Source organism: Penaeus vannamei, chromosome 33 (assembly GCF_042767895.1).
Source record: "Penaeus vannamei isolate JL-2024 chromosome 33, ASM4276789v1, whole genome shotgun sequence".
NCBI lineage: Eukaryota > Metazoa > Arthropoda > Malacostraca > Decapoda > Penaeidae > Penaeus > Penaeus vannamei.
Genome location: NC_091581.1, coordinates 16,457,273 through 16,473,482, shown reverse-complemented (window position 1 = coordinate 16,473,482; position 16,210 = coordinate 16,457,273). Strand labels below are relative to the sequence as shown.

Genomic DNA, 16,210 nt, shown 5'->3' with positions numbered 1-16,210 from the left:
CCCCAGACCCGTAGCGAGGAGGTCGCTGAGCCGCCGCCTCGTCTGCCTCCACCTGTGACTGTAAGTACACAGCGTCCTGCACCTGTAGCCTCGTACTTGGCTCCTGTGTTGGGTGGCCGGCCAGATGCTGATGCAGGAGACAGGAGAGACATCCTAGGGCACCAGTGGGTTACAGCTGCTACCTCTAGAGAGCCAGCTTCCTCATCTGCGGCCGGATTGCAGCCACCACCACCCATGTTGTTGGGGTCCGTACCAAGGCTTGCAGCCCATCCGCAACCTTCAGTGCTGCCTCAGTCGACACAGTATGGGCTGCACCTGCAGCAAGCTACACCGGTTTCACAGCCCCCTGCCCATCTACACATGGCACCTCCAGTAGCTGCAAATTGTATGTCGCCCTACTCCCAGTCAGTGCCACCTCAACTGTTTGGTCACGCCTGTCCGCACTCTACACTGGCCAGTGGCCGTGATGAGGTGCCCGTCTTTTGTGGTGAGACGCCTGCCTCCCTGGGTATTCAGCGAAGTCAGGAGCTGGAGTCCTTGATATCCAGATTCGAGCTTTCGACCCGGCCTGCCATCTCCGAGGCTTACATCCGCATGGCACGTAGCAGGGTAAGTGGATATGGCTGGTCGGTGCTGAACAGTCCTGTGTTCGCCAGCATCCAGGACTGGGTGAGTTTCAAGGCTCAACTCCGGGACCAGTTCCGTGGTGTGGCCACGGCTCAGCATTTTTACAATATGCTTGGCCAGGCAAGGATGGCAGTAGGTCAGGAGCCACTGGACTTCTTTCGCTCAGTGGAACTGGCAGTGCAGCAAGGTGTGCGCGACTATCCACAAGACATCGAGAATGCAGAGGGCCTGATGCAGTGCACCTTCCGGGAAGGATTACCAGGTTGGCTTCGTGGACAGCTACTCTGGCACGACTTCCCCTCTGCTCGTAAGATGGCTGAGAAGTGCCAGGCCGTTTGGGACTCTGTGGTTGGGGCGAGACACACCCTTCCGGATGTTCACGGGCTCCTGAGGATGGGGCGGTCATCGAGTTTGTGGCCACCCCAGCCAAGCACACATGACAGGATGGTCCTGGGCTTGTACCACCCAGGGCAATATCCTGATGCAGCCACACCTGGCCTGGAGTTTTACGGGGACCTTCTACCTCAAGTGGCGCTGGTTGGTGGGACACCTGCGTCCGCCGTTCCAGACACAGGTTCACAGCCAGCTCGAACCCCTGCCACAACATCACCCCGCAGTTGGTCTCCTTGCAGGATGGTAAGTCGGCAGCGACCTTGGTGTGACTACCATCGGATGGAGGGCCATCACCAGTGATTGCCGGGCAAGAAGAGGTCGGTGCTACAATTGGGGTGAGACGGGGCACCTGACAGCTATGTGTCCCTTTGGCAAAGGCCGCTCGGGTGAAGTCTCCCAGCTTGCGGGCGGCCGTGCTAGGACACCGGGAACTGAACAGCCAGCCAATAACTAGGTTCACTGGACGGTCCATGATAGTCCTTAATGTGGAGGGGAAGCCGTTTTCCTGCCTTTTGGACACAGGATCAGAGGTGACGATGGTGAAGAGGGAGGCTGTTACACGCCTGCCAGGAGTCCGCTTGCACGCCAGCTCAAGAGCGTTACAGGGCGTTTCAGGCCAGCCGACCCCTGCCATGGCAGAAGTGGATCTTGCCTTCACCAACCATCCGAAGCTGAGTGTCACCCACCGGACCTGTGTTGTAGAGGGTCTTCGCTTCCCCAGTGACATTTTGATGGGAATGGACCTGTTACACTGCTTCCCTGTCTGCATGGCCTTTGAAGGTCTCTCTGCCAAGAACTACGTGGAGTTGGATGGCTGCTGTCACAAAATATCGTTCACCAGAGGGGGCACAACTGTTTATCATGTGCCTGCTTGCCATGATGTTGCTGACAAAACCCCTGAAGCAGTCAAGACTCTTGAGCTGTCACAGTCCCCTTCACCGGTAGCTGTCTCACCTGTCCTTGTAGCTGAGGAGACTGTGGTAGAGGCTAGGTCTGGCAAGTTTGTGGCTGCTACTGTGACCCACAGCTCTCCTGATGACACATGCCTGGCCATTGTTGAGACCTGGACTGATCGCCTCACCGTTCCCCGCACCCTTGTGACTGTCCAGGGTCGCCGTTCCAGTGTGTGGGTTGTTAACCCGTACCCGAAGCCACGGAAGGTTCGCCCAGTTACTGCGCTGGGGTATGCTTCTTTCTTGGAACCAGAGGAGGTGGTATGCACAGTCCCAGCCTCTGTGATGACCGACACCCCAGACAGCAAGCCTCCTGCAGAACGCTTGATGGCCACGGCCACTCCAGACCTGGAGCAGGAAGAGTTCTCAGAAGAGGAGGAGTTTCTGCACTGTGGTGAGTTCCAGGATGATGACTACTACAGTACTGCATGTCTGGACTTTGAGTACGAGGATGAGGACTTCGTGTTTCCGGACACACCTGCCCTGGATGAAGCTTGTCAGCACGAAGAGTTGGAGGCTGCCTGTGCTGCTGTAGACTCAGGTACTGGTGGCACTGAGGCAGTCGGTGCTCCCCTTCCCATTGCCCTCGGGCATCTGACAGCAGCTGCGTGAAGTGCTAGACCGTCTCCCAACTGTGTTCTCAGGAGACAAGCTGGCAGTAGGGCATGTTCCAGCAGCATCGTATCATCACTACAACCGATACCCCAGTTTGTGTGCGACAGTGGAGGCTTCCACAGAAGATGAAGGAAGTGATACGCACAGAGTGTGACCGTATGCTGATCAATGGCATTCTTGAACCATCCTCGAGCCCTTGGCTGTCACCAGTGGTACTGGTCAAGAAGAGGGATGGAACTCACCAGTTCTGTATCAACTACTGGGGCCTGAATCGGGTGACGACCCCAGACGCCTACCCTCTTCCCCGCATTGACGAGATGCTGGACTCTCTTTCAGGGCGCACATGGTTCACTGTTCTCGACAGCCGATCAGCCTACTGGGCCATCTCTGTGCACCCTGATGATCGCCAAAAGACTGCCTTCAGTGACGGCCATCGACTGTTGCAGTTTCGCAGACTTCCCTTCGGTCTCTTAACTGCCCCGACGACGTTCCAGAGGACCATGAATGTTGTCTTGGCTTCTGTCTTGGGACGTCACACCCTCGCGTATCTGGACGATGTGGTGGTTGCATCGGCAAGCTTCAGCGAACACCTGCAGCATCTCCAGGAGACTCTATGTCTTCTGCACAACGCAGGGATGAAGTTAAACCTGGAGAAGTGTGAGCTTGCCAAGCACCTGGTGAAACTCTTGGGCTTCATTGTTGGTCCTGAGGGTGTGAGACCCAACCCCGACAAGACTGCTACCATTGCTGACATGAAGCGACCTCGCTCAGTGCAGGATGTCTGCCGCTTCCTGGGTGCTTGTGTTTCTTCCGTCGCCACATCCAGGGGTTCGCGACGATGGCTAAGCCTCTGACAGCCCTTACCAAGAAAGGGGTGAAGTTTGAGTGGGGAGACACTGCTCAGCTGGCCTTCACCGCTTTGAAGGACATCTTGGTCAACAACCCAGTGCTTTGCCTGCCGAACGTCAGTCAGCCCTTCGAGGTGCACTGTGACGCCAGCACACAGGCTTTAGGTGGGGCCCTTCTTCAGCGTGACCTAGAGGGTGTGCCTCATGCTGTCGCCTACTGGTCCCGTACCCTGAAGGATGCTGAGACCCGATACGCCATTATCGATCTGGAGGCGGTGGCTGTGGTGGAAGCTGTCTGAGCCTTCGACCCATACATCTACGGTCGACGGTTTGGAGTTTGGACCGATCACCAGCCCCTGGTTGAGGTATTTTCCCGGTGTAAGAAGACCACCCGTCTGAGTCGGTATGCCTACGAGCTTGGGGGCTATAACTTTGTGCTGAAGTAAAAGGTAGGAGCCAGCAACCATGTGCCAGACCTCCTTTCACTACCTGCAGTTGATGGTTCTCCACCAGCGGAGAAAGCTTGCCCGCTAGAGCAGGCCCAAGAGACACATGAGGATGACCAAGTGCTATGTGAGTGAAGTGCTTTTGTGGACCGAACTCTGAACAGTTGATCCTAACTATAGTGCGCCTTAAAGCTCCTGAGCCTCCTGCTGTGTTGTGAAGTTTTTGTGTTTGTTCTTATTGTGATTTATTTTTACTAATCATTTTTGTATTTTGATATTTTATGTTGTTTGTGTTTTGATCTTTTAGTTTTACCGTTTTTATGATTTTAAATTTCTTTGTGCGTATTGTTTTAGGGTACTGGCCCTTCCGGAGGTTTGGCGTTTTCCGTCCCGGGGGAGGGGCTGTAGAGTTACGTATCTTTAGTTACACGAACGCGCCCGGATTCATGGATTCGCTTATGCGAACGGGTGGTCGTGTTGCCCACTTGGGGTGTTCACTTTTTATTTTAATGCCTTTTTCTGATGCCCTTTTGGCAAGCCCTTGCCCTTTGTATAAACGCCACACCTCCAGAAGTATGTATAGTAAGTTTTGGGTCCGGTAGGAGCTCGTTTGACCCACACTCAAACCTCTTACAATTTGGATACTTGGCTACCCCTGCCGTGACGCGCCATGGAGTCGCCACAGAGGGCAGTTGGCGGGTGACCTTGACTGTGGAGAGGTGTGAGTGTGTTCTGGGGAGGACTCTTGATCTTTGATTTGTGCCTCACTGTGATATTTTGTGATATGCTGCGGTGCTACCTTGTTGCCAGTGACTGTCGTTGCCTCTCCGTGATTTCGAGGCTGTAGTAGCAGTAGCTTTTCGTAAATAAAGCCGTGCACAAGAACAGTTTTTGTGTCCACTCCTGTAGGAGGTAGTTATGGCCGGCTTCTCCCCATGCCCATGCCCACATCTTCTCTACGGTCCGAGGATCACTCGTCAGCTCCTATAGTAGGGTGAATGTCGGTGCCCCCACACTTTTACCACGCTACACAGCAAATGAGTAATATGAAAACGCTAAAGATATGATTGTTATTTTACTTATTTTTTTAGTAATTACTTGTTCAACCTGCATTCTTAAGTTGCTTAGCTCCAAAATCAGTAGAAGTCATATGGCAAGTGCATCAAAGTGGCGAGAATTGAATTAGAAATATCTATACTCCCGATATGCTTGCAATGTGGAGCAGATCTCAATGATATGACTGAAATATCATGTTGAAATGTAATGCAAAAACAAAAGTTACATTCTACTAAAGTGTATGAATTATATGTGAACAGCCTTAAAGTTAGGTAATGCTCATTTAGACTATGTCATCGATCATACCACGTTGAAAGCACCGCTTCTCGTCCGATCAGCGTACTTAAGCAACGTTGGGGCTGGTCAGTACGTGGATGGGTGACTGACTGGGAACACCAGATGTCGTTGGCATTTTAATTTATATGCGAAATATGTTACAGCCGTTGTTACTTTTGTGTCTTTAATGATTATTAATGATTTTTTGTCATTATCATCATTACTATTCGATGTAATTTATGATTATTGCCGTTATCAATAGAATTTGGGGCAGAGACTGGAATGTTCTGCAGTGTGCTTGTTAACCTATGAATATAATTGATATATTTCCACAAATAGCAACCGAAAATAAAGTAAACGTGTTTTCTAATTATTTCCCGTCTTACCTTGATTAATTAATCAGAGCCGAAATGCGATCCGTGAAGCGTCGACAACTTTGGGGAGTAAATCCAATACTGATTGATGATTTAACAAATTCTTGTGTCTGCTAGAGTTCTATAAACTTTCATGTATCACATCATAGTTTCCAACTTATACTTAAACATAGGAAAGGAAAAATATATTTATATAAAAGTACACATAAAATTACTGTATTTGAAACCACTGCCGAGATTATAGTTAAAACGCAATCTTGTTTTCTTAGAGATTGACGTTATTAGTATTTTATTTCCAGTGTTCTTTTGCAGATATCATTATTCAAATGATTAATATTATTACTAAAGCCAAGGATACATTGTACTAAAGTGTATGAATTATGTGTGAACAGCCTCAAAGTTAGGTAATGCTCATTTACATTATGTCAACGATCATACCACTTTGAAAACACCGCTTCTCGTCCGATCAACAAAATTAAGCAACGTTGGGTCTGGTCAGTACTTGGATGGGTGACCGCCTGGGAATACCGCATGTCGTTGACATTTTTTTTATATGTGCTGATTATGATATGCATTTCTTTAGAAATTATAGAAGTTCTTTTTATATACATATAAAGAAATCAATTAAAATCATACTCCATTCAGTAGGAAATAGAGTAAAAGTCAAGACGTTGGAGAGGATAGACAGAAAACGGATGTCAGGCTAACTAATGTAAAAGTAATTTTGCTTCACACAAACATTTCATTAAATAACATGAGCGAAACGTATTTTACGACAGTCTTAAAAATCATTGTACCCTACAAATAGTGATAACTGTCTTGATAAAAATAATCACACAAGATTATTGTATTTAAGACTACGATTGAGTCCGCAAAAATGTTAAAACAATTTTGAAAGTTTGCTTTTGCATCATTCATTGTAGAGTGCCAGGGCCAGAAAATTTGTGAAAATGACTCGTCTGTGCGTGATTTTAGTAAGCAGGGAGCACAAAAGAGATACACTTCCCATACTGATCATCTTCTCTGACTGGTGTATGTAGGTTTAACTGCATGGCAGGTAAGATGAATTTGCAGCAAAGAAAAACTCAAATGTAGATGTACATTGCCATAAATATACAGGCTGCTATCCATAATATCGTCAACGATCATACCACGTTGAAAGCACCGCTTCTCGTCCGATCAGCGTAGTTAAGCAACGTTGGGTCTGGTCAGTACTTGGATGAGTGACCGACTGGGAACACCAGTTGCTAGTAGTATTTTATCATAAATGATAAGTATGTTAAGCATTTCTTAAAAATATAAAGCAGTTCTTTTTATATTTAAAGAAATCAATGGAAATTATGCTCCAAGCAATAGGAAAAACAGTAATAGTAAATTACTATGGGAGAGGGAAAAGATAGACAATAATTGGATAGAATCAATTTAGAGGTAATTGCATTAGTGATAATAGGAATAATTTTATCAATGATCTGCAAAAAATGAGAATAGAATATTGATAACATAAATTGTAAGAAAGCGACTGCGTTTTAACTTTAATCTCGGCAGTAGTCATATATGGTACTTTTATATACACATATCTAATACTCACGTCTACCTGGGTGTATTTTTAGATAGGACGCTCTCCTTCAAACAACCCGTGGAGAAGCTCAAGAAAAAACTGGTGAGCCGTAAAAGCTTACTAAGCTGGCAAACTCACAGTGGGGAACTGACCCTGCTACCTTGAAACAATCTGCTCTGGCACTGTGTTATTCAACAGCTGGGAACTGTGCTCCTGTATGGTCTAGATCCTGCCACTCTTGGAAGGTGGACCCGGAACTTAACAGTGCTTGTCGTACCATCACAGGCAACCTAAAGCCAACAACTCTACCAGCCCTCTACAGGCTTGCAAGTGTCTGCTCGCCTTCCATAAGACGTGATGCTATCACCAAGGCAGAGACAGAGAAACAAATACCAGACAACAGGCACCCTCTCCATCACCACCAAGGAGTGCAGCCGAGACTGAAGCCACGCAAGAGCTTTGTGACTGTCTACCGTCTTGGTAACGAATCACTGTCAACATATAGACTTAGACGATAGACTGAGACTGACCACCATCACAGTGAGTCCGTCCCTGAGCCAGGTGAAAATCTCTCTAATGGCTCTTCATTCAGCCGAAAAGACTGGGTTGCGTTCAATCGTGCTAGGAAGAACTGGGGACAATTTGCTTAGATGGGGGCTCTCTGAGCGTGCTCAGTGCACATGTGGAGAGCCCATTCAGTCCATGGACCTCATACTTCAAGGATGCCTTGGGGGTCCAAACTGCACTGACTTAGATCAAGTTGAAGCCAACCAAACTGCTTTTGATTGGCTTTTGTGGTGGTGTGATAAGATTTGATGATATACATATATGTCCTGTTATTTTATCATTTCTCCCTTTTCCCAGTGCTTAAATATTAATTGCAAATCCTTATTTTTATATAAATTTAATGCACGAAAATTGATAGAAGTCAAGCAGACACAATAGTTTGGTAAATCATGAACCGGATTTGGATTTATTCCCCCAAGTAGTCGGCGCTTCACTGATCTCTTCTCGGTTCTAGTTAATCAATGCAGGACTGAAAAGTATTAGAAAACATGTTTACTTTTCTCGGTAGATATCTGTGGAAATCAATTATATCTTAACAAGCACAAACACAATACAAAACAGAACATTATATCCAGTCTCAGATAATATTGACAACAGCGATAGCCATATGCTAAGAATGATAGTGATAATGATAATGTTTAAAATACTAGTAATAATCATAAAGAATGCAAATGTAACAACTAATAATAATGACAATACCAACATCAAAGGCAAGACAATAGCATCAACGAAGTTACATGAAAACAGTAAAGATAAAGAACATTTCTCCTTATGGTGCGCTATATCATTTAGAGATTTATAAGCAGATACAATATCATTTTACTCCATTTTCATTCATTACTCTTTCAACCTCCATTCTTCACGAAGTTGCACAGCTCGAATAATTGTAATCATACGGTAGGTGCATGAAAGTGGCGACAAATGAGTTAGAAATATCTATACTCCCGATGATGGTCGGTTGTTACTGATGCTTACATTGTGGAACAGATATCACAGGAGTATCATTGTAATAGTTTGGTGCAACAACAAGATACATTCTACAAAATATATGAAAAAAAATAGTACTTTAATATAATGAGGTAATGTTCATGATATTGATGTCAATGATCATACCATGTTGAAAGCACCGCTTCTCGTCCGACCAGCGAAATTAAGCAACGTTGGGTCTGGTCAGTACTTGGATGGGTGACCGCCTGGGAACACCAGATGTCGTTGATATTGTTTTTATATGTTGAATATGTTATGCATTTCTTTACAAATTATAGCAGCTCTTTTTATATACATATAAAGAAATCAAGAAAATTATACTTTATTCAGCAGGAAATAGAGTAAAAGTCAAGACGTTGGAGAGGATAAACAGAAAACGGATGTCAGGGTAACTAAAGCAATTTTGCTTTACACAAATATTTAATTAAATTCCTCCTGATGCGAGCCATATTTTACGACGGTCTTTAAAAAAATCATTGTACCTTATAATGATAATAGTGATAATTGTATTGATAAAATAATCACAGAACAGAATTATGGTAATTAAGACACGTCTAAAAAAAATCACTCACGATTAAGTCTTTGCAAAAATGTCAAAGCAATTTTGGAAGTTTGCTTTTGTACCATTCATTGTATAGTTCCAGAACCGGAAAACTTGTGAAAATGACTCGTCTGTGCGTGATTTTAGTGAGCAGGGAGCACAAAATAGATACACTTCCCATACAGATCATCTTCTCTGAGTGGTGAATATAGGTGTAACTGCATGGCAGGTAAGATGAATTTGCAGCAAAGAGACCAAAGGAAAACTCAAATGTATATCTACATTGCCATAAATATACAGGCTGCTATTAATAGAATCGCCGACGATCATACCAAGCTGAAAGCACCGCTTCTCGTCCGATCAGCGAAGTTAAGCAATATTGGGTCTGATCAATACTTGAATGGGTGAACGCCTGGAAATACCAGATACTCTTAGTATTTTATCATAAATGCTAAGTATGTTAAGCATTTCTCGAGTTTAAAGCAGCTCTATTTTATATTTGTATAAAGAAATCAATGGAAATTATGCTCCAAGCAATAGCAAAACAGTAATAGTAAATTACCGTAGGAAAGAGCTTCCCGCCTCCTTTTATATCCTTGTGGTAGACGTGGACTTAATGCCTGCTGGGATTTTACTTCTCCAATTTAGACGGCTCTGTTCCGGTTTATTGTGATTTTAAAATGAACGAGAACCTGAAGCTCTGTAAAAAAAAAAGTTTATTATTGGAAATGCAACCCCACACCTAATATTGAGAATCTGAGCTTACCATATGCTAGGACACACCATTCTATGATAGGTCTCTTCAATACCATTTCCTTCGCAAATTGATAATAACGGAGTTATTGAGGGCATAAAATTCACTGTTTCCAGGAGCCGCAGAAGCCTTCCCGCTCTAGCGCCCCTACAAAATGACAAAGTCGTTAAGAGCGACTAAAGTCGGAGGGATTTGTAGCGGATGACGTATGCGCGGGAAATCAAATGAGCCAATTAGATTCGTTCGTGAACGTGACGTGACCATAGACATTCAATAGAACCAATCAGATATGGAATAGATCATCACGTGACATTAGAAGCTTGGCCTAGAAGAAAGCAGTTGAAATTCAAATCAGTTTAATCATGGCTACACAGTACGCAGGTTGTGATTACAATTAATTCGACTTTCTCGCAAAATATCATAGTAATAACGAAGCTAGTTTGCAATATCTATGAGATCACGGCGTTCTTCCAGTGGAAGTCCAGTGCCCGTACTGCAAGACACCCTGTCATTAAAGAAAAGACAGACACCAGTGGGTTCGTGGACAGAGGTCGCAAAGACAAAACGGAGAAAACAGTGCAACTTCACGGTAAGCGATTACAAAGGGACATTTCTCTCGGGAACTAGACTTGAACCCTATCAAATACTCTCCTTCATCAACAACTGGCTAAGCAAACACTGGGGTAATCAGACCGTTATGGGGTGCCTCAATATTGCCGGGAAGCTGTACGCTCCGCTGTCCGATAAGGAACGGCGGATAGCGATCGCAATTCCCGCCAACAATGACGTGGATGACCCCGACGATCCCAGTGACCCGCAGCCTGGCTTGTCTGGAGTTAGTGCATAAGGTAAGACGTGGTTGAACTGTTCCTGGGTCTGGGCCCTCAAGCCGGAACATACGAGGAGAAGATTTTGCAGACTAGGCGGGGGGTGAGAGGGCGGCAGCCCCCCACCCCCTGGAAGGGGGTTTTAGTTAGCGAAGTCCCCTTCAGCCACTACAAACGTGTCAAATACCTGGTTTGCCCGGGCTCGGTAAATTTGAATTTGTAGTGTTTTATCGATATTTCTCGGAATTACCCCCCCCGATTTTCTTGAATCTGTATCTTGCCCTCCCCTACTATCGGGACCGATATCGTAGTTGTGCTTCGTTTGCGAAGGAAATGAGTGCTAGATTTGTTCGAAACACGACGAAAGCTATCGGAAAATTATTTTATTCGTGCAAAATAGCCTGTGGTTTTGCAATTCCAAATAAATTCTTATTAAGTGTAAAGACAAAGGACGGCACATCAGTCCTTCAGGAACCATGAGCTGGTAGGAGAGATAAGGAACGACAAAGCAGAGGCATATCGCTTGTACCATATGAGTTAATGAAATTAAATGCAATCTAGGAAGCAAGAACCGTTATTAAAAGGGACATGACTAATGATAATTCAACGCCGCAAAAAATAAATATATATAATGAAAAATAAAATTAGTAAGATAAACAAATTAATCATTAAATAAAACAGGTGCTTGTCAAAAATCTCATTACTGATCTAAAGGTCTGTGCATAGGTTTTAGCGCTGAAGTGGCCCCCAGAAATGAAACTGAAGTACCCTTTTGTTAAACGAAGGTAAGATTAACGACAGTAAATTTATCTGAAAGCGGATTTTGGATTCTTTCACTAAAAGGGAAAGTACATTCTTTAATATAAATATTTTTAAAACTATATCATCAGATTTTTGGTTAATTTCTATCGTGAAGCATTGGTGAGAAAGTTAATTAGTTTTACAGTAAATATTACTTAGTGATTTTATTACACAACTTCGTCCAAACCAAAATGGAATAAAGAGAAACAAAGGAATCACACAAAATTGAAATAAATCAGTAGAGTGAAGACCTGATATCTCAAATATCCGTGTCAGTGACATCTAATAATCAAATGAAAAGCCAAACCATGTACCTTTATTTCTAATTATGCGGCCAATTTATTTTATCTTATTTTATAATTCCACTACGAATGAACTTAATATTATCTTCATTTAGTATGTATTACTGTACACTGCCATGCACATGAACAAAGAAGAACCATTGCAAATAATGGAATTATTTCTTTCTCTCTCTCTCTCTGTCCATCATTCTCTCTCTATCTATCTCTCCATCATTCTCTCTCTCTCTTTCTCCAACATTCTCTCTCTCTCTCTCTCTTTCTCCATCATTCTCTCTCTCTCTCTTTCTCCATCATTCTCTCTCTCTCTCTCTCTTTCTCCATCATTCTCTCTCTCCCTCTCTCTCTTTCTCCACCATTCTCTCTCTCTCTCTCTCTTTCTCCATCATTCTCTCTCTCACTCTTTCTCCATCATTCTCTCTCTCTCTCTCTTTCTCCATCATTCTCTCTCTCTCTCTTTCTCCACCATTCTCTCTCTCTCTCTCTCTCTTTCTCCATCATTCTCTCTCTCTCTCTCTTTCTCCATCATTCTCTCTCTCTCTTTCTCCATCATTCTCTCTCTCTCTCTTTCTCCATCATTCTCTCTCTCTCTCTTTCTCCATCATTCTCTCTCTTTCTCCATCATTCTCTCTCTTTCTCCATCATTCTCTCTCTTTCTCCATCATTCTCTCTCTCCCTCTTTGTCCATCATTCTCTCTCTCTCTCTCTCTTTCTCCATCATTCTCTCTCTCTCTCTCTCTCTCTCTTTCCATCATTCTCTCTCTCTCTCTCTCTCTCTCTCTCTGGCATCTATCGAACTCGAGTTGGCGGGCATTGAAGGGCTCAGGCGACGAAACAGTGTCACGCATGCGCAGAAGCAGGGGGCTGAGCTAATTCTCGGATAGATGATATGGCTCCGCCTCCACGAACTATGACGTCATGAGCCCGACGCGTCCGGCATCAAAACCCTAACGCGAAGAGTTCGTGTACAACCCGGGACGTCCGGGGTTTGGAAAAAAAAGGAGATGACGGCCTAAAATAGAAGTTATGAAATTCAATTTTCAAATTAATCTCGCCATGACTTCCGTCTGTGTAGGATGTGGTATCAAACCATTCCAAGTTATAAAAAGTTATTTTGAAGACGATGAGGCTAGCTTGAAACTATTACATGAACACGGAGTTCTACCCTCTGAAAATGCCCTGCGACCGGCCGTCGCGTCGCTCATGCTCACCCAGACCTCTCCCGCAAGCCGCTCCATTGATATGACGACCCTCACCCCGGCCCCTCCTCTGCATAGGTATGTTTTAGGTTTATTTTCACTGAAGTGACTAAATGTACGGTGTTTCGCGTGCGTACGAACGGCATGTGGAAGCGCCCGATGCCGACTTTGTCCGACGCTCTCTCCTGCCGTGAATAAGTGGAGGATTTTTTGTTTTCTTGGGTGGGGGTGGGGGGGCCAGCCCCCCAATAGGGGGGTCGCAAGGGGCACAGCCCCCTGCAGTGTAATTTTCGTAACTACGACCGACATGCGGGACCCCCCGATGCCGAGTCTGTCCAACACTCTCTCTTGCCGTAAATACGTGGAGGATTCTTTGTTTTTCCTGGGCGGGGGCAGCCCCCCAACCCCCCGCACTAAATCGGTACCGTGGTTACAGCAGAGAACGAGAATTCCATAGTGCACATGCATTATATCAAGAGTGGCGTAACCCTGGTATGGAAAAGACAATCTAGCCATTTCCGATGCAAACGAACACCAGAATCAACCGAACCAAAATAATAGAAATCGAACGAATCTAGTTTCGTCTAGAAAAGCATAGGTGACGTCTTTATCCAAATTTACCGTTGTTGTTGTTTTTTTCTTTTCTTTTTTCAAAGGTTTTCAGATTTCCAGTGTTTTGTGCTGATTTCTGTTCCTTCAGATTTGTTCCTTTTCTACACGTTTGCTTCTTTGGATTATACTATTTGTTAATTATTTATATTTACGTTTGTTTTCTCTTGGGTTTCAACTTTATAAATCCATGTTTTTTTTTCTTTCTTTACTTTCCTTTCATTTTTTGTTTGACTGTCTTCCTTTATTTCAGTTTCTCTTTTATTGTTTCCGTTTCACTGATTCCTCTTCGTTTTCTTTCACTAATCTCTCCTTTGTTTCCTGGTTGACCGTTTTCTCTTCTTTTGTTTCCTGTTTCACTTACTCATTGTTTTATGTTTCACTGATTTATCTTCCTCTGTTCTCTGTTTCAATGTTTTGTCTCCCTTTGTTTTACATTTCCCCGATTCCTCGTCTCTTGTTTCGTATTCACTCCGCTGTTTCATGCGTTTTCACTTCTATTTCCCTCTAGACTTCAATTTTTGTTTACACTGCTTACTCTCGTTGTGGTTTGCCCTTAACTTATCTAAGCTTCGTACGTATATCGGTGCATTTGTCTTCTCGTTTCCTTTACCTCTCGCTTTCTGCACCACAGATTTCTCTATTATGCATTATTTTCTTTGATTTACTCGAGTATCTTTTTCACTGATTTTCTCTCCTATTTAGTATATCATGTAAGTCTCTCCTCACATCGACTTTACCAGATTCTCTTGTTTTGTATATCACTGATTTTTTTCCTTCAAATTCGGTATTTCACAAACTTCTCTGGTCAGGTTTTGTGTTTCAGTAATTTCTTTCTTACCGTTTTCTATTTCACTACTTTCATATTCGCTCTTCGATAATGAAAATGGAACTCAAAGTGTTGCACTCACTTTACTTTGCTAATAATAGGAGACATGCTTCAACTTTCAGTCACAACTAAATGACTGGCCCTTCTATCGTTATGCTATATCAATGACGTTATATATCAGATACACTTATTTTTGGTGTCTTCACTTATATATCTTCCGTTGTTTAAATTTTAAATACGGTGCAATTCACATGGTTTAAAAGCATGCTCTTTGCGAGTTCTCCGATACAGTTTGTGGCTCAGTTTGTGGCTTCCGGTCACTACTTGAACAGACGTCACGAACATGCTACCGCTCGATGTGTGTACCGTCACCTGATACAAGCTGCCATGGACAGTGAGGCAGACAAAGGTCGGTTTGTTTGTGACATTTATCGGTGTTTGACCGCGCTGTTTGCTTGGGCTGTATCGCTGTCTTGTATAGGCTGCGTGGTGATAGCATACGGAGGAGGCCCAAAGCATATATGTGGTTATATATACTTAGCGGAAGACAAGGCTACTTCAGGCCCCACATCGACTACAGGGCTACATACGGCTTCATCTTTCGCTTGTTTTGACGCTGTTCCTCTTCCATTTCACTGATTTTTTCCGTGTATTTTCATATCGACTTCTAGGTCACTGACTTTCATTTTCTATTTCATCGACTCCCCTCCTCTAGTATTTATTTGGCTAACCTTTCTCCTTTCGTTTTCTGTTTCAATAACTTGTCTTCTCTTGTTTTCTGTTTCATTTTTCATTTTCCTCCCGTTTTCTATTTCTTTTTCAATCCGCGAAACAGAACATGGGAGAAGAGACGTTAATGATGAATCTCTCTCTCCATCCACTAGGAAGTTGAGATCCACTACTTGGGGAAATTTGTGGACGATGACTTTTGTTACTTCCTCTCTACCACGACGACCATTGCCGTGTTTATTTGAGCTCTTGCATATAAAAGGCGCACGGGGAAAAGTATTATTCCTTTCTATCAGCAGAGTCTTGGAGGTTCAAGTGGGGTTTTCCAAGTTACACCGCAGTTCTAAAGTTTTCCAAAGAATGTCACTGATAGGATTATGGAAACATCAACCACTTTCGTGTATAATGCGGAAATAACAATCCTATTCTGTCGCGTATATATATATATATATATATATATATATATATATATATATATATATATATATATATATATGTATATATATATATATATATATATATATATATATATATATATATATATGTGTGTGTGTGTGTGTGTGTGTGTGTGTGTGTGTGTGTGTGTGTGTGTGTGTGTATAAATGTGTATATGTGTGTGTGTGTGTGTGTGTGTATATGTGTGTGTGTGTGTGTGTGTGTATATATATATATATATATATATATATATACATATATATATGTATATATATATATACTTTTTTTTCTTTTTCTTTTTTCTTTTTTTACCTAGCGTAGTATCATCCATGTTGGATCGATTTTAGACACCTTCATGTGGCTACATGATACTTTCATCTCTTCCCTCCCTTTCCGTCCTTTTCTGTTACTATTTTCTACTTAAGAATATGGGCTATTAGAGAGAAGGAAGAACTGCAGAACAGAGTAGATGATCGAAAGGAAATAC

The 16,210-nt window shown here is 43.5% G+C and overlaps 1 non-coding gene and 3 pseudogenes across 1 annotated transcript; all 4 read left to right on the top strand.

Moving 5' to 3' along the window:
• Positions 1–5,230: 5,230 nt before the first annotated feature.
• Positions 5,231–5,349, top strand: LOC113817561 (5S ribosomal RNA; annotated as a pseudogene).
• A 663-nt stretch (positions 5,350–6,012) lies between these two features.
• On the top strand, positions 6,013–6,131 carry LOC113817560 (5S ribosomal RNA; annotated as a pseudogene).
• Positions 6,132–6,725: 594 nt separating this feature from the next.
• LOC113817563 (5S ribosomal RNA) lies at positions 6,726–6,845 on the top strand (annotated as a pseudogene).
• Positions 6,846–8,812: 1,967 nt separating this feature from the next.
• Positions 8,813–8,931, top strand: LOC113817559 (5S ribosomal RNA). Its single transcript, XR_003476790.1, has one exon. It is a non-coding gene; the product is annotated as a 5S ribosomal RNA (ribosomal RNA).
• Positions 8,932–16,210: the final 7,279 nt, after the last annotated feature.